Source organism: Prionailurus viverrinus, chromosome A3 (assembly GCF_022837055.1).
Source record: "Prionailurus viverrinus isolate Anna chromosome A3, UM_Priviv_1.0, whole genome shotgun sequence".
Lineage (NCBI taxonomy): Eukaryota > Metazoa > Chordata > Mammalia > Carnivora > Felidae > Prionailurus > Prionailurus viverrinus.
In genome coordinates this window covers 54,972,170-54,990,177 of record NC_062563.1, presented here as the reverse complement: position 1 = coordinate 54,990,177, position 18,008 = coordinate 54,972,170, and the positions used below count along the sequence as shown (strand labels likewise).

The 18,008-nt window shown below is 43.2% G+C and overlaps 1 protein-coding gene across 3 annotated transcripts in view; it reads left to right on the top strand.

Annotated features, from left to right (window-relative positions):
* The window catches only part of NCK2 (NCK adaptor protein 2), a 153,707-nt gene that overhangs the window by 51,071 nt on the left and 84,628 nt on the right, over nucleotides 1–18,008 (top strand). The window contains exon 1 of one of the 3 annotated variants that reach the window (XM_047852209.1): nucleotides 8,501–8,623. The exons of the other annotated variants lie outside the window; for them this stretch is intronic. The gene's annotated coding sequence lies outside the window, so the exon portion shown is untranslated. Of the gene's footprint in view, nucleotides 1–8,500; nucleotides 8,624–18,008 lie in introns of those variants that run through there. 3 annotated transcript variants of the gene reach the window in all.

Below are 18,008 nucleotides of genomic sequence, written 5' to 3'. Positions count from 1 at the left end.
ATTCTGTGTCTCCCTCTTTCTGCCCCTCCCCTTCTCCCACTTTGTCTCTCTCTCAAAAGTAAACAAACATTAAAAAAAAAATTAAAAAAAATATCTTACCAGAATGCTAAGCAGATACAGACAAGCCCCAATGTAGAGTATACGACGGCCGGGATGTATCGATGTGTGTGTCTCTGCCAGTCTTTCCTTCCCCAGGCCCCCAGTCTCTTGTGCTCAGACTGCCCTTCCTCAGTGGGTAGACTGGGACCTTCCAGAGGGGTGAAGACCAGGCCAAGGTTGCATTTGTACGTGCACTTGACCCAGGTGCACATAAAATGTTTTATAACTTTTTCCAACGAGAAAAAAATTAACCTGTTTCTTTTGATCCAAAGAAGAGCGTTCTTTCCAATTGAAGAACCGTTTCGCAGAGCCTTTTGATGAAAATGATTCTCTTGGTAGATAACATCCTAATATGGGCAATAAAATGTGTCTGAGAAGCACGTTGTATAGTGTTTATTGCCCGTAATGAGCTCTTCTGAGGATCTGGCCCTGTGGTTCGTGGTTTTGAAACTTGAGATTGTTCCAGATTACCTGCTCCCACCTCCCAATTTCTGCCTCGGGAGTCTGGAGTGGGCCCCAGCAATTCACATTTCTAAGAAGCATCCAAGTGCTGCTGCTGCTGCTGCTGGTCAGGGCACACGAGGAGAACCACTGTCCTGGCCACCAGACAACACTGGCTACTGGCAACAGCTCCATTTCCACAAATGGATGTTGACTTCTGTCTTCACCCCCTGCTTGGAGGAGGAGCATAGAATCAGCCTAATGTGTAGTAAGTATAGCCATGTGTTAAATGCAAACGCACAGAAGAGGCTTATCTTGAAAACATCTTAATTTTTATTGCTTGTGCTATGTGAAATGTTATTTCCCATTTGTAGAATGGGAAGAATTAAAAGTTGATTTGTGAGCTAAAAATACAGTAAGTTCCTTCTTCATCAAAACCCATAAATAGGCCTGCACATTCAGACATAAAAGCAAACCATTAAGAAACAGTGCTCGCGTCCTTAGAATTTGTTGATCGGATTACAATTACAGTCTCTCGTTTCTTCACTTCCTGCAGCTTGTGTAACTGCCTACCACTTATTTTTAGTAGGTCTTGCACTGCTGACTCAGAGTGGTAACCAGTCTCTGTGCTGCTCAGTGCCATAGGCTGGCAGGTGGCCAGGCTCTTAAGACGGGTAAGGTTATATGCCTGGGCACTGTGTCAGGTGGTGTGCTGGCGAGCGGATCCTTGGGGGGATCAGCAGCCCCTTCCCCTGACCCCTTCTTGCTCCTCCACACCCCTGAGAGGAGCCGTAGATGGAGCTGCCATTTCTGGGGGGCTTGGGAAATGTGCCAGGTGGTGCTGCACGAGGCGTCTCACCACCTGATGGGGTATTTCACTGCCCTTCACCCTCCAGCCTGTCTTCACTCTCAGGGAGAGGGGGCTCAGCGCCACGGTGGGCTGCTGGAACCTCTGGCCTTTGGCTTCCATTCTCGCCACATCTGGAGTAAGTGTAACTAGGTAGAGCTGGTCTTTGGTGAGCTCCGCCTCTGTCTTTAAGGCTGCTTTCCAGATGGGCCTCTTGCCACCAGCTGTGCACACAGGCAAGTCATGGGAGGTGCTTTGACCTCTGACCTGTGCCAGAGCAAGACCCTGGCTGATCAGCCCATGCACCACGTGGCCAGCGAGGAAAGCTGTCACCCACAGAGGTTCAAAAGGAATCAGCCAGAATGAAACTGTCCTCCCTTTCACGTCAACACACAGATAGGAACCACTAGGATGGTTCTCTTATCGCTAGAACTTGACAAGGGTTGGATGACATAGCTTGGGTGCTGTCACCTCCAGCCAGGAAACTTCGGAGCTCTGGAAATACCCTTAAGTAACATAACTGGCAAGGCGCCTGAGCCACCCTGAAACCCGAGTGGCCCTGGGGCTCCGCCATTCTGCTCCTTCCTTTTCTCATTTGTTAAGTGAAGGGCTTAGAGCACATCTTTAATCCTTTCCCCCCTAGGACTTAAATTCTAGTAATTTGTAAGAGAATGTTGATTTCATCTGGAGAAGCCTGGGGAAGTGATGTAAATTACAGCCACACTGATGGGAAATTGATCATTTTTCATCTTCCTCATTTAACCTCTTTTGCTTTCACGTCCTTCTCCTGGCCCCAGAGAGCAGTGAGCGGGCAGGGATAGTCTCTGCCAATTTCAGGGCAGGGCATTGTATGGGTGCTTCCAATACCAATTTAGTGAATGCACCTTCCCTTCTCCCTCAGTCCTCACCAGCTGGGATTTTCCAGCAGTTTTATCTTGGCCTAATGTCCTTGGGATATCCTTGTTCTTTACTTGTGTATCAGCAGCTCATTGTATGTTTACAGAGTATTCTGACGGACTCCCTTTATCACAACTGATCACAGTGACCTCTCTAAGTAAGTGCTTGGTAAGTGTATTAATTTTTATAATTTCACAGCTCAGGCAAACCAGTGCTGTGCATTCTCACTGCAGCCCGTGAGCTGGAAAGAGTGTACATAGTGTGCTCAGTGTAAAAACGACTCACTGCTGTTGCTACTTGTGTTTTTCACAAGACACTAAAATGTTTTACTGTCTACTGTATATTCAACAGATGAGTACTCAGCATTTACAAATTTCGAATGAACGGATTCTTCTTCTTGGGGGTGGGTGGAGTTCAAATTACTAAACACTTCATTTTGGGGGGGGAAGTGTATTCACAAACAAAAGGAAGAGCCTTGATGTCTTAGTAGTTGATAGTAAAAAGAAGGCTTATAAGGGTGTGTCAGCTCTGTAGAGGTTCACCTTCGACCCGCTCCTGCCCGCCTCCTCTGCCCCGTCCTGCCTTGGTGGCTGGACAGAGCCATTAGATTTCAGGAACGCCGTTCCCTTGTGGTGTCGCTGGCACCTAGCCAATGTTCTGGGATTACTTTAGCGACCTTCCTGTGGAGAAGGTGGTTTGGAGCCTGGTGGTTTCTGAAGGCCCTTCAGGCTGCGCTGTTTTTTTGATGTTCTTGACTGTCTCTCATCGTAAGCTGTGATTTCTTAGTTTCTAGGATAACCATATTCAGTGTGGATTTTTAAGGTAGAATCATAGAACGCATCCTCATGACTTCCCATCGTCAGAACTTCAGTGTGTCGTTATCAGTTAATGGCCAGTCTTGTTCCATCTTAACTCCTGCACACTCCAGTGGCTTATTTTGGAAACAAAACTGAGATACTGATTCATTTCATCTGTAAATACTATAGTCAATACTCCAGTAACAGTAATTCCTTGATTTACCAAACCTGCAGCCAGTGTTCCTATTTCCCTAACTATCTCAAAAATATATTGCTGTCAGGGCACCTGGGTGGCTCAGTCAGTTAAGCGTCCAACTCTTGATCTCGGCTTGGGTCAGGACCTCACGATTTGAGTTCCGGCCTGCGTCGGGCTCTGTGCTGATGGTGTGGAGCCTGCTAGAGAGCCTTCTGTCTCTCTCCTTTCCTCTCTGCTCCTCCTCCACTCTCTCTCCCTCACTCTCAAACATTGAAAAAAATTATTGCTGTTGAGCGGTTGATATCTCCACCCTCTCATTTTTAAACCCCCCCCCCCCCCGCCCCCTGCATTGTGATTGATCTTTTGGAGAAAGCAAGTCTTAAGTTTTTTTGGGTTTGTCACAGCTGCAGCTTGCTAACCAGATCCTTACTTGACATGCCTCCCCACCCCCGTCCTGGTGTTTCCTGTAAGCAGCTGGTCAGGGCTGGAGCCCATTCTGGTTTGATTTTCTGGCAAGAGTGCTTGATGGGTAGTGTGTGTGCTCCCGTTGGGAGGAGGGCATGAGAACAGGCAGCCTTGGTGATCACTGCCTCCATCCATAATTCATCAGGAGTGCAAAACATCCTGGTCGTGTCGTTCCTTCTGTGTTTCCTCGCCAGATGAAAGGAATATGCAGCTGTTATCCTGAGGTACGTTTACATAGGAAAGTCTTGCCCCCTATTTGGCATCTTACAGAATAAATAGTTCTGGTTCCCCAGCATCCTCCATAAGCCACCAGTGAGGTATTTTGTGTGTCTTTCTTTTTAGAGACATTATGAGCTCATGATTTAAGGTATTTCTGGAGTATTTTCATTCATTGCCGCTGACATCCTTGTCACCCCTCTAAGTGTCCGGTTGCAGCCAAGCTGAGCTGTTGGAGGTCACTGCCATGTTCTGCTCATGCCCAGAGTCTGTGACATAGTCACATAGTCACATAGTCACTGAAAGCGAGGGCCGTGCTCACCCCAGACTGGAGCCTACATTTCTTCAAAGATCATGGTATCCTTAGTAGGAAATGGAATTTGGGGACCACAGTTTGGGAGTTAGGGGTCATTGCTTCCAGGCCGGTTGTTGTATCTGGACCTTTTCAGTGGATAAAGGTGGATTTGTTCACTGGTTTTGGTTTGTTTTCTCACATAATCCAGTGTAAATTCATGCTGATATATTAAAAAAAATTTTTTAAACATATTTATTTATTTGTTTGTTTGTTTATTTATTTATTTATTTATTGAGAGACAGAGACAGAGTGAGAGCGGGGGAGGGGCAGAGAGCGAGGGAGACACAGAATCCAAGAAACAGGCTCCAGGCTCTGAGTTGTCAGCACTGAGCCTGACCCAGGGCTCGAACCCAAAAACCATGAGATCATGACCTGAGCCGAAGTCAGACACTTAACCGACTGAGCCACCCAGACACTTAACCGACTGCCCCAGATACTGATATTTCTAATTCAAAATTAGAATTAGCAGATATTTTACTTCTTTGGTTTTATTTTTGTGTTGTTTTTTTCTTATGCCAAAAGTTTTTGCCCCTAAAAAATTAGCATAAGAACTTATTTGCTTGATTATTGTATTTATACACAACTCATAATGTTTAGAATACCTACCAACATTTTTACCAATAATATGAGTAGTGAAAACAGCTGAAGATATCTTTGTCCTTAAGGTTTATCCCACTAGGGAAATACAGTCAAATTACTGTGTTTCAAAGTCTTTTGGAATAATTTCCCTGTATGTTTATGCCATCAACTCAGTATATGACTTGGTTAATTGGCTTCCATTCTGCTTTTGATTTTTTAGGACTTAAAAAAGTTAATATTGGTATACAGTTATATAAACCATTTCGATAGTTCCAGAACCAAACCAACTGTGCTTAGAGAGGTCTCATTCTGTATTTTCAGCCTCTTTTTCTCTAGCCCTTCCCATCACTATTTTTAAAAAGATTTTTTGCTCCTTCCCGCTTTTATTGCTTTTTTTTTAAATTTTTTTTTTAACGTTTTTAATTTATTTTTGAGACAGAGAGAGACAGAGCACGAACGGGGGAGGGGCAGAGAGAGAGGGAGACACAGAATCGGAAGCAGGCTCCAGGCTCTGAGCCATCAGCCCAGAGCCCAACGCGGGGCTCAAACCCACGGACCGTGAGATCGTGACCTGAGCCGAAGTTGGATGCTCAACCGACTGAGCCACCCAGGCGCCCCCTTTTATTGCTTTTTAATGCAAGCACAGACATAATATTCATACAGTTGTATATTTATTTTCAATATTACTCATTCTCTTAAATAATAGCATACGTTACCCACTTTTCCCAAGCCTGAGTTCAGAGGTTGTCTTCTAATTACATGGCATACTGTGACTTAGCTAATCATGACATTGAATTTAACTGAATATGCCTATTTATTCAGTGATTTTGGAAAGGGTAATTGTAGAAACTGCCGTCTAAATATTTTAATCATATTCCAAAATAGTTAAGAAAATACATGAATATTCCTGTCTTATTTTGGCTATTTTAAAACATGCACACAACTCGGTCTATTTCATTTTCATGTATTCTAGTTCAGTGGGTCTCAGCGGGGTGATTTCGTTCCCTGGGGGACATTTGGCAATGTCTGCAGTGTCTGGAGACCTTTTTGATTGTCACAGCTCCAGGGAGGCTGTAGGTTACCACCCTACAGTGCATGGGCCCGGCTCTGCGACAAAGATTTACCCACACCGACCCGGTAACGTGTCCCCGGGGAGAAACCCTCTCAGTTTCAAGCAAGCTTTTGAGAACTTGGGTCACCTCACTTGACCCCCCTCTCTCTCTTTTCTCGCTCTTCTTCTTCAGTAGATACATCTAGGACTTTAGGAAAACACAAGTCATTTCAAATGAAAAGACAGGAGAACATCAATGATGGGTGCCTCCCCAGGCTTGTATAAAGAAAAGTAACTCCGTACTTGAAAGCTCCATTTTAGTTTACTCTGGTGTAGATCATGTGTAACCAAGTATTTTGGGGGGAGACAAATTCTGCCTTATCCCAGGTCTCAGGAAAGCACAAGTTGTTAGGTGTGTGTACCTAGAACACCAACTGGATGGTCCAAAGTGACTAAAGTTGAAATTTTGATGAGATGGCAGCGTTCTGGGCACTTGGGTTCAGGGTTGATCTTTGCCATATTATCCGTTCATGAAAGATTCTCATTCAAAGGTGCACATGAGTGTAGGTGACTAGTGGGAAGGTGGGCATTATTGCTGTCTTACGAAGTTATTTTGTCATTGGTGTCCAGGCGAACTCTGAGGATGGTGTGCGTTTTTCTTATCTCTTTCCTTTGCATTTTCTCTTTTTATTATCTTATGAAATACTCCCATTTCAGCTAGAGAAAGGAGTGAATAATTCAGTTACCTTTTTTTTTTTTGAAATAAACCCAAGGGTATGAATGAATAAAAGAACAACACTGAAAGAAGGAAAAAAAAATACCAAAGAAACATACAAAGATGGTATTTGACCACACACCCTTCCATCTCAGGGCAACTGCAAAATACCCTGGATTTTTTTTTTTAAGATTTTTTTTTTTTTTACAACATTGATTTTTACTTATTTTTTAAATTTAAATCCAAATTAGTTAACAGATAGTGTAATAATGATTTCAGGAATAGAATTTAGTGATTCATCATTTACATAGAATCCCCAGTGCTCATCCCAACAAGTGTCATCCTTAATGCCCATTACCTATATAGCCCATCCCCCTACCCACAACCCCTCCAGCCACCCTCAGTTTGTGATCTGTATTTAAGAGTCTCTTGTGGTTTGCCTCCCTCTCAGTTTTTATATTATTTTTGCTTCGACTTATATTCATCTGTTTTGTTTCTTAAATTCCACACATGAGTAAAATCATACGATATTTGTCTTTCTCTGATTGACCTAATTTTGCTTAGCGTAGTACGCTCCGGTTCCCTCCACATTGTTGCAAATGGCAAGATTTCATTCTTTTTGACTGCCGAGTAATACTCCATTGTATGTATAAACTACTTCTTCTTTATGCATTCATCAATCGCTGGACATTTGGGCTCTTCCCATACTTTGGCTGTCATTGATAGCACTGCTGTGAACATTGGCATCCATGTGCCCCTTTGAAATAAGCACACCTGTTTCCCTTGGAGAAATACCTAGTAGTGCAATTGCTGGGTTGTAGGGTAGTTCTATTTGTAATTTTTTGAGGGACCTCCATACTGTTTTCCAGAGTGGCTGCACCGGTTTGCATTCCCACCAGCAGTGCAAAAGGGTTCCTCTTTCTCAATTGTATTGTGATTTTAATGCAATACGGATGAAAGGGGCATCCTCCCTTTTACAGGTAGGAGCCACCTGGGGGATAACAGCACTGTGTTCAGTTGCACTTGGTTGTTTGCAGAGAGGCCCTGGGAATGTGAGCACAGAGCATAGGAGGCCGATGTTTAAGGTGGGCAAGTCTGGTCCTTGATGGTTTCAGAGCTTTGGCTACCTTTTTGCCTTTGGTGATGAACAAGAGTACCCAATAGTTTAGTGTTATTCCAGAAGTTCCTAACATTGCTGCTCCTTTTCCTCCTTTTTCCACCTTGTACTTGCCCACTCTTTTGCATCGAGTAAATTAAGTGATTTGGGAAAAAAATGGATTGGCATTTCTCCTTGACACAATTAAATGCAATACAAATTCGATTCCAGGAAAGGAAATATATATCACTAGAATAGTTAAGACGTTAGCCATGACAGTTCACAGGTATGTCAGCCCTCTTAGGAGTTGGTTTTCTGGGATAAATTTTATGGACTTTTTACTGGTGAGCTTTAACACTTTGTGGTTGGTTTCGACGCTGCCAGTGGGTGTGGAAATGTGTTACGATGTAGGAGGGTGGTCTTTCAGAAATAGATTGAGCCATCAAAACTCCTTTTTGATTTTAGCTTTGTGGCCCTAAGATACAAACATTTATTATCCTTTTTAGGTCTTTGACTCACACCTTATCCCACCAACCCCTTTTCTTTCTGCCTCTTTCCCTGCGCCCACAGAAGAAAAGCTGACATTGACTTATAAGCTTTTCTTCCTTTGCCAAATTCAGAACCTTAGAAAATACCTCTATTTTAGCCTTTCTACTAGTTTTTTTGGGGGGAGGCCCTTAAATATGAGAGGGTTCTGAAGCCTGCGTCGACTTTTTTTTTTTTCCCCCCCTCTGCAGAATAAAACAAGAGTTTGTGCTGTTTCCGGGTACTGAATGTTGCGCTCACAGGTCTGGGGCAGGAAGGGACCACCAGCCCTGTTCCGTGTTGTTCCAGTGGAAGGGCAGAAGATGGTTTCCGTGTCTTCCGAAGTAAGAAAAGTCGGCATGCCCAAGTGGCAGGCTGCCAGTCTGTGTGGGCAAGTGGAAGGAAGTCCTGAAATACTGTGCCCACTCACAGGACGGCGTCATGGGGACTTCAGGGTTGGTGGAGAGTATAGCGCGGCCCTCATCATGTTGGGGTTCCTGTCAGGCCTGAGGGAGAGGGCTGTAATCACATGAAGGAAAAAAATCATTGATTGGGTTTCTAGCAACTCTCAACTGAGATGGGATTCGTTATGATTACCCCATAGTTGGAATGAGGGAGCAGAAGCCAAGCATGTGGTAACCACAGTTGAGACAAAGCACCTTAGATTGTGGAAGCCGATCGGCTTGTGCCTTTCTGTGGAAACAGGATGCTTCTGGAAAACAAAACCAGTTCGTAAATTTGGCCCTGAAAACTCTTTGAGCAATTTGGTGTGGAGTCATTAATTTATGGTTTCATAACTTTTTAAAGCTACTGGCACTAACTGCAGATTTCTAAAGAGTTTAATCATCCTCAGGAAGGTCTGACTGTGGGACGACTGGCTGCATTAATCTGATTCAGTTCATTTCCGAAGAGAACAAAATTATAACTACGTTCTCATTAATTTACGGGTGTGATCCATCTATTTCAGAGCCAATATTAAATTATCTCCAATCTCCAGAAGATGTGTTTTTGAACATAAGTAGCTGTAGGATTTAGGATTCTCTGAAAGGAGTAGACGTTAAGGTTAGCTTGCTGTAAGATGTGTTTTCTATCTGCTATTGCTATTTTGTTGAAAAAAATTTTTATTTGAAAGAATAATGCGTATAAACAAGCAAACAAAAGGCAGCTGAAATCTAATGTGGAGGAAAGCCTGCCTCCTGTCACCAGATGGCCTCACCAGAGGCAAGGCAAGTTTCTTGTACGTCCAGAATGTTCTGGAAATATCTAAGTAATAGGTTACTCAAGTCCTTACTTTCCTTATTGTCCCCCCCCCCCTTTTTCTTATAACATGGAGAGGTTTCTCTATTACTTACTTTTAAAAATAAGTAAAACCACTGAATACGTTTTAATTGCCGAATTTTTATGGTGTGTGAATTGTATCTCAATTTACTAAAAAGTAAGCTTAGAGTTTGGGGACTGATTTAGAGAGAAGAAATGAAGGGTGAAATGCTTTTATTTTCGTATTGTCAGATACAAATAGTGAGGTTCCCGAAAGATCCCTGTAGCTAGGATTAAAAACCTATTTTTATGGGTTATTTAGATGGAGAAGCCTATAGTGAGCTCACCAAGGTTACTGATAACTAAGTTCAAATGGGTCATGAATCTCAACATAATGAGGATAAAGTGCGGGATGCACTTGAGGCAGCTTAACCAGGCAGCCAAGTGGTAGTTAAGTTTCTTCATAGATAAATGCATTTGGGAAAATAATCTCAAGTGTTCTTAACCGTATTTTTCTTAGTTAACAATCTATTTCTGAACTCTTTCCTCTTCAGAATTTAGAGGCATTCCTCCTTTTTTGTGTGACTAGCACTTTGTATATAGATGTAATATATTTTACTGTTTACCTATTGATGGACATTTAGGCTGTTTTTTTTTTTTTTAATTTTATTTATTTTAAGAAATCTCTACACCCAGTATGGGGCTCAAACTCATGACCCCGAGATCAAGAGTTGCATGCTCTTCCGCTTGAGCCAACCAGGCACCTCGAGGCTGTTTCTGTTTTGATACATCTTACCCAATTACTTTTCACTGAGTTGTGTGATTTTGCATTTTTGTCACCAGTACAGGAGCTTCCCCACAGCCTCACCAATATGCCATTTTATTGTGATAAAATTAATTTTTTTTTATTTTGAAATAAATTTAGGCTTACAAAAATTGCAAAAATAGTGCAAAATTCTCTGTATACCCTTCATCCAGCTTTCTCAAATGTTAACATTTTAAATAACCACATGGCAGTGATCACGATGGGAAGTTCACATGATACCGTGCTGTTACCACATTTTCTGATCTCTGACATTCTGATAGGTGAGCGGTGGTATCTTCCTATGGCTTTGGTATACGTGTTTTATTACAAGTGAAGTCTAGCATCTATCTCAAAGCCAGATATTTTCTTTCCCAGTTTCCTTTGCCCCTTTTCTTGATTTGCCAGTCTTCTAATCAATTGTAAGGAGCTCTCCTTGAATTAGGAAGAGTGTCACGAATTGCAAATATTTTTTTTCTTAACTTTTTATTTGTCTTTTGGATTTGCCTGGGGTATATTTTGCCGTGTAAAAAACCATTTTTATTTTTATGTAGATGAATTCAAACATCTTTTGTGGTTTCTGGATTTTTAGTCATAGATTTAAAAAAGTTTTTCCTTCAAGGCTATAAAGAATTTCTTCCATATGTCCTTCTATACTTTTATTTTTTCACGGTAAACCTTAGATGCATTTGGAATTCATCCTGTTGTAGGATGTGAAGTGTGGCTCCAACTTTGTTCCAGATGGCTACCAAAGTATCCCATCACTGTTTATTGAGAAGTCGTGTCTTTCCCCCAATGACTGCAGCCAGCACCCATTGTCATATACTAAATTCCCAGAAGCATTTGGTCCTGTTTCTGTGTTCCTATTTCTAACGTTTCTATAAGTCCTTTCTGTTATATGCCATGCCCAAGTGGAACTGCTGAGTTCTTTGAAAACTTCCTATTATTTTAAATAAGATAACCTTCTATGCAAGTCCATAAAAAGCAAATCGCTGTACTTCTATATAAATAAATGAGAAGGCAGAGGCCCAAGGATCACAGAGTTGTTTTGGCCTGGGGTAGAAAGCAGATGGTTCCCTCTATTGTGTCCAAAAGTGCATACAATAGATCCCTTGCAAGAAGTCATTTAGAGGGTCCTTACCTGGACCACCCCTCTGCAGTCTTGCCATCTGTGTTCTTGGATGTGGGAGGCAGGTTAAGGATGCCTGGTGAGAAATTTGATTGAAAACAGCTAATGACAACATTTTTTTGAATAATGTTTTATTTATTTTTGAGAGAGTTGAAGAGGAGGAGTTGCAGAGAGAGACAGACAGAGAATCTGAAGTGGGCTCTGTGCTGACAGCGGAGAGCCAAATGTGGGGCTTGAATTCGTGAACTGTGAGATCATGACCTGAGCCAAAGTTGGACGGTCAACCGACTGAGCCACACCCAGGCGCCCCTGACACTTTTTTTTTTTTTTTTTGTTAAAGAAGGGGAAGAAAAAGAGAGGGCAGGTGGGTAAGAATCTCCTGAAGCCTTTTCTTTGGTATGTTTAACTTTTGGTCTTTTGGAAATCTGTATCACTTAGAATTGCCATGCTCATAGGACACAGTTAAGCCTGTCTTCCCACCAGTGTTTGACAGAGATCGTAACCAATTTCTCCCTTAGCACATGCTCCTCTGGAAGACGGTTCAGTGCAGTTGTTCACCTAGGTACCCCGTGCAGTCTGGCTGTCTATGGTCTCCAGCACGAGAGGCGGCATGCATAAGGTCGAGGCCAAGGGCTCCAGATTCTCACTGCACCCGTGCACCTCTGTACGTCTGGTAACTTCCTTGCTTCGAATGGGAACAATAAAACCTCATCCTGATATCAGGACTGAATGTGATAACATAGGATTGGTGTTTAGCCTGTTAGTCTGTGGCACCCAGTAAACGCTGAGTAAGGGACTGCTGTTGCATTGGTCTGTTTTCCTTCCCTGTTTAGTGCGTGAAACTCTGAGGCACACAATTCCTGAATTTGCAAGCTGATGGAAGATAGGATATAACCTGGGAGTAAATGAGAGAGTGGCATGTACGTGTGTGACTGGCAGAGGTGAGGTGAGGCGAGCCTCAACGTTCTGAGGTCCAAAACAAAAAAATGTTCGTTCTGTCTTTTGTTGTTTTTTAAACAATTTTTTTTAAACCTTTATTTATTTTTGAGACAGAGCATGAACAGGGGAGGGTCAGAGAGAGGGAGACACAGAATCTGAAACAGGCTCCAGGCTCTGAGCTGTCAGCACAGAGCCCGACGCGGGGCTCGAACTCACGGACCGTGAGATCATGACCTGAGCTGAAGTCTGAGCCACCCAGGCACCCCTGTCTTTTGTTGTTAGAGAGATGGACCGAGAGCGTAGGCGTGGTGTTTGGTGTCAGATATGACCAGTCGCAGAGACAGGACTCGTCAACTTTCCCATACATCGGGGGGTTTTTGTTGCTGTTTTTTTGTCAAAAAGAATAATCCTTAAAATAGAGCATATGAAACAGATACCGTGGAGGAGGAATTGAAGCCCAAAAAGGGAGAAGTGAGCAGAGCACTTGACCGCGTTGCATTCGAAGCTCCAGGTTCAGATGCGGTGTGTGCACACTCACCGGTGGATGGCAGAATCCCTGTTGATATTCTCTGCATGGCCTTGAAGGAGAGAAGTGCCGGGAGGTTGGAGCCAGTGAATGTTCTAATTTTCTAAAAGGAGAAGAAAGCAGGATCAGGAAAGAGACCGATAAACAGGTTACTGAATGGAGATGAAAGCTGGGAGCGGGGAGCCTGTCGGCATCTCTTCTTGATGCCACGTGGCTGGATTTCAGCAGTGTCTCAATAAAGTTGGACCCACTTACGTCTGTAGTGTTAATATACCTTCTCACTTTGGGCCCTCCCTTCTGACCCTGGTCATTCTTTAGGAGCCTTCTGGGCTGTTGTCTCCTTGGGGTTTCATCTGTGGTCATCTGCCCTCCTGGTACTCTAAGTCCCCCCAACCCTATCCACTGACCAGTGCATTTCCTCCCCTAACCCCATATCACCTCATGTGCTCCGTACGTGGTTGGGGGATGGTTGTGTGTGTTTTATTTTCATAGTCTGTTTACACATACAAAAAAGGGTGTACAACATCAACAGAAAGAAAAGGAGTAAGTCTGAGGGACAGAGCCTGTGAGACACCTTTGTCGCATGCTTGGCTATAGCTCAAGGGCGTGAGGGGGTGTGGCTCATGGCCCAAAGGAAAGATAGGGAGTTCCAGCGACCTCCACCCATCGTCCTCTGATCTCCCAGTTGGCTGCTCATCTACTCTGGGGGGACTGTCCTTGGTCTTCTCTGGCAGGCCCAATGCAAAGGTTGGGTGTTTAGTGACAGGGTGGCCCTCGGCTCACTCCCCCACTATGACCAGAGGCATTTCAGTGTCTAATAGGGGGAACAAAGTAGTGTTTTCTCTGAGTGTCCCTATGCACCTGGGACTTCGTATGCCACTTAGTGTATACAACACATCTGTATAACACAACTCTTCCTGGTATTTTATAGATGAGGAAATCTAAGCTTTAGACGTAGTAAGCCATTTTGCCAAAAGACAGCCAGTAAGGGACGGGGCTGGCATTTCATTCCAAAGCCAAAGTTCGTTCACCAAACAGGCCCATCTCCCTGTGTATCGAACTATTATGTGAATTGATAGCTGGTGTGATGGCCTTCTGGCCACCAAGTGTAGACTGCTAGTTTGACCTTCCCTGAGTGAAGGTCTCAGATGTGTGCTGTCCTTGGCAGTGATTTGTACTGCAGCATGGATGGAAACCTGGGCATCAGATTTGACCATGATAAATGGATGGAGTGATAGGGATCATCCAGGACCGAATCAGAATCTTGAATTCTTGGGGTGCCTGGGTGGCTCAGTCGGTTAAGCGTCCGACTTCGACTCAGGTCACGATCTCGCGGTCCGTGAGTTCGAGCCCTGAGTCGGGCTCTGGGCTGATGGCTCGGAGCCTGGAGCCTGCTTCCGATTCTGCGTCTCCCTCTCTCTCTGCCCCTCCCCCGTTCATGCTCTGTCTCTCTCTGTCTCAAAAATAAATAAACATTAAAAAAATTTTTTTTAAAAAAGAATCTCGAGTTCTTGCAGAGCTGGAACGATGGACTGAAACCGGCCTGGTGAAGTGGAACAGAAGGATTAGTGAGGAGCACACAATGCTCAGAAAACACCTGCCCAGGTGTGATGAGAGGCCAACCCCCCGCCCCACCCCCCAGGCAGGTGTGATGCTGCCTGAAAAGCATGGCGGGGTCAGGCACTGTTACCATGCGAGTTAGCAGCAGTGTGTCCATTTTCTGGTCGTCCCTGACTGATTGTGTGTGTCTCTTACACAAGTGATGGCCAGTGATCTATAGCATCCAGAAGTCCCATTTTGGCTCTTCCAGTCAGTCGTCTGTTGAGTCTGCTTTGTGGGAGTAAAGCATACGTCTGTCTTGTCTATCGTGTGTCCAGCACCCAGCACGGTATGGGTTGGGTGACTTAACTTGAAGTCTGCCTAGAAGCAAGAATGGGGTGATGAGTTTCAGGGAACCTTGTCCTCTTTCCAGTGAGGAAGGTTTTGCTTGGAGAAGAGGTCTCGAGAGACATTTGTAGGTCCTCTGTCAGAAGATTCGTCTCAGGAAAGTGAGATTAGACCTCTTGTTTGTTCCATCATAAAGTATTTTTTACCTAAAGCTGTTATGTTTGTTTACACACACACACACACACACACACACACACACACACACACACTCAGTTTGATTGTCTCCTTATAATTTTTTATTTCAATTTTTTTTTAATGTTTATTTATTTTTGAGAGAGAGATGAGACAGAGCATGAGCAGGGTAGGGCCAGAAAGAGGGAGACACAGAATAGGAAGCAGGCTGCAGGTTCTGAACTGTCAGCACAGAGCCCGACATGGGGCTCAAACCACGAACCGTGAGATCATAACCTGAGCCGGAGTCGGCCGCCCAACCGACTGAGCCACCCAGGCGCCCCTCATAATTTTTTAATTGTAAAGCAGACATTAGCAGAAATTTTGGATAGCACGCATCTGTTTTAGACGTTACCTAGAAAAAGTTAGCTGATGTACATATTATATAGGTGAATTTTCTTGTAACTGAAGAAATAAAGAAACTCTGCTGTGTCATCTCATATTTGACTTTGGTCCCTCACCAGAATGAGGTCTTTAGAAGGACAGCAGGTGTTCTGTGCCTTATTTATGTACGGTGTTTGCACATAGTGGATATGTTGCACGTTTTCATTGACTAAGCATGCCTTTGATTCTACCAGTGAGGTGACTGATACTGCCGCCAAGCAAACCTAGTCTCCGAGGCTAAGTAGAAGCCTCAACGTCCTAAAACTAGTGAGACGCAGACCTGGGATTTGCATCCAGTTTAAACAAAGTCCTTGTGTCCTTTACAGCCTATGCAGAGGCATGGCCAACTTCATTACCTGGATTAATCTTCTTTCAGACAGCCCTTGTGTTCGAATATTGAAAGTTGAGAGTATAAGGTTTCTTGATCTGGCCCTTTTTACTTTCTCTTCTTCCTCTCTAGTAGTTGTTCTTACCTGCGGCTGGCATTGTAACCACCAGGAGCTTTCACAAATTGTAGACATAGTAATTCAGTAGATGTTAGGAAGGATCTGTTGAGGCAAGCTAGTGCCCTTTCCATTTCTGGATTACATGGTAAAAACACTCAAGATGTTGGCTATTGTACATAACCTGAAGATACTCTGTATTTTGCCTACTTGGGAATCTGAGTGATGGGTTGTAAGGTGAAGGAGAAATTGAACTCATGAGCTGAGTCTGTTCTGTCCCTCAACCTCTCAAAGATTTTGGCTTTGCATGTTTTTATGGGACAAATTACATGCATAGAGGCAGTTGTAAATTTCATTGTTTATTAATTTCAAGACCTAGTCCATAAAGGGTTGGTTGAACAAAATGGTGAATTCAGAGCAAGTTTGAAATCTCTTCCTGTTTCCTCTTGTGCACAAAATTGCATTGTGGAGCAAAAGTTTATCATTTCATAATGTGTGTAAATGAAGGGATCAAAGCTTTTTTCTTTTTTGATGCTTATACTGGGTGAGGATTATCTGAGAAGACCTGGCAGACCAAGGAAATGGGTTTGACTTTCTGCCAGGTGGTCATTGAAATGTTTTTTCCTTTGTGCCCAGTTAAAAGGCTGGGCCTGTAGATTTTCACGCTCTCGTCTGGTTTCAGCTTTGGAAGTGCTTACACAGCTAATCTGGCATTTGTGATTATTTCTACTTTGAGCTCACCAGGAGGCTCTTTGGGGATATTCAGACAGAAATGACTTAATTGGATTTCAGCCCACACACAGTATTTGAATGGCTTTATGGATGACATTAATTGGGCAGCTGCCATAGGAAGTCATATATATATATATATTTGAACTCTAGAATTTCAAAGTACTCTTTGATTCATTCTCTCTCATTGATTCATTGCTAATTTATTTAACAAGTGAAATACTCTAGAAAAATTAATTTATAGCAGTAAAATTAAGAAATATGGTTCGTTATGTAGAACCATCCTTTGGTTTTGGCATGGTTACATCATTATCTGTATTTAAGGCTCCATGTTCACACTCACAAGCTGGCTCAAGGACAGTTGTATAAGGGATTCAGGGTCTCTTGGATTGAAATTTGGGAGGAGAGGATTCTGGGCCAGATGGCACTGAATGCTGTAGGGTATTGGACAATTGCAACAGATCTTACAAATATAATTAAGGAAGTGAAAGTTTATTGGATGATAAATGTCGGATATTATCATTTTATCGAGCGCCTGCCATGTGGCCAAGCCATATGGACCTCAGCGTGTGGAGGTCCTTTCCTGGAGGCTCTTCCTGTCTAGATAGCCTTGAAATAAGAGAGTTTATGATTATAAAAGAGTGATTTCTTCAGAAACATCTTCCATTCCTGTAGAATGTCCCCAAAAGGAGAACATTTGAGTTCATGTCTGAGCAATGAGTTGGATTTGGCTGGACAGTGGCTTTGGGAAGCTGGAGGGGTAAAGATATTCCCAATATAGGGAAAGAAATAGTAGACATAAAGGCACAGAATTGTGAAAGCATCTGGCATTTGGGGAAAATGGGGGTTAAACACACTTTGACCATTTTAGGAATATTTAAAAGTAGCTAAGCATACTTTCGGAACACAATATTATTAACACTTCTGTTCACTTGGAATAATCATAAATTTGTTCTGGAAGTTAAACTTTATAACTGTTAGCCTTTTTTTGATGGGAAAATTTAATTCACTCCACTTCCTTTTTCACTCCATATTTTATGGAATTTTATGGGATACGTTTAGGGGATACTATATTATCTATATGAGCATCACCCCTAATTAAAAGTGGGAGAAACAAATCAAGTGTATTCAGTACCCATCAGAAATGAATGAAATAAGATAATATGCAGTGAGATTTTTTTTTTTTTTCCACACACTTCCTTAGAAGCAAATTCAGGGCACGTGGGTGGCTCACTCGTTAAGCATCCCACTTTGGCTCAGGTCATGATCTCATGGTCTGTGGGTTCGAGTCCCGCATCAGGCTCTGTGCTGACAGCTTAGAGCCTGGAGCCTGCTTCAGGTTCTGTGTCTCCCTCTCCCTGTGCCCCTCCCCCACTCATGCTCGGTCTCTCTGTGTCTCTCA